This window comes from Bombina bombina, chromosome 2, assembly GCF_027579735.1.
Source record: "Bombina bombina isolate aBomBom1 chromosome 2, aBomBom1.pri, whole genome shotgun sequence".
In the NCBI taxonomy this organism is placed as follows: Eukaryota; Metazoa; Chordata; class Amphibia; order Anura; family Bombinatoridae; genus Bombina; species Bombina bombina.
Genome location: NC_069500.1, coordinates 631,229,608 through 631,230,316, shown reverse-complemented (window position 1 = coordinate 631,230,316; position 709 = coordinate 631,229,608).

The window sequence follows — 709 nt, the reverse complement described above, 5'->3', positions numbered from 1 at the left end:
TCCAATGGGGCTATGCTGGCCCTTGGCAACTCTCTTCATGGACTGTGATGCACTCTGTTACCTTGTCATATGTCTCCAATGGGGCTATGCTGGCCCTTGGCAACTCTCTTCATGGACTGTGATGCACTCTGTTACCTTGTCATATGTCTCCAATGGGGCTATGCTGGCCCTTGGCAACTCTCTTCATGGACTGTGATGCACTCTGTTACCTTGTCATATGTCTCCAATGGGGCTATGCTGGCCCTTGGCAACTCTCTTCATGGACTGTGATGCACTCTGTTACCTTGTCATATGTCTCCAATGGGGCTATGCTGGCCCTTGGCAACTCTCTTCATGGACTGTGATGCACTCTGTTACCTTGTCATATGTCTCAAATGGGGCTATGCTGGCCCTTGGCAACTCTCTTCATGGACTGTGATGCACTCTGTTACCTTGTCATATGTCTCCAATGGGGCTATGCTGGCCCTTGGCAACTCTCTTCATGGACTGTGATGCACTCTGTTACCTTGTCATATGGCTCCAATGGGGCTATGCTGGCCCTTGGCAACTCTCTTCATGGACTGTGATGCACTCTGTTACCTTGTCATATGTCTCCAATGGGGCTATGCTGGCCCTTGGCAACTCTCTTCATGGACTGTGATGCACTCTGTTACCTTGTCATATGGATCCAATGGGGCTATGCTGGCCCTTGGCAACTCTCTTCATGGAC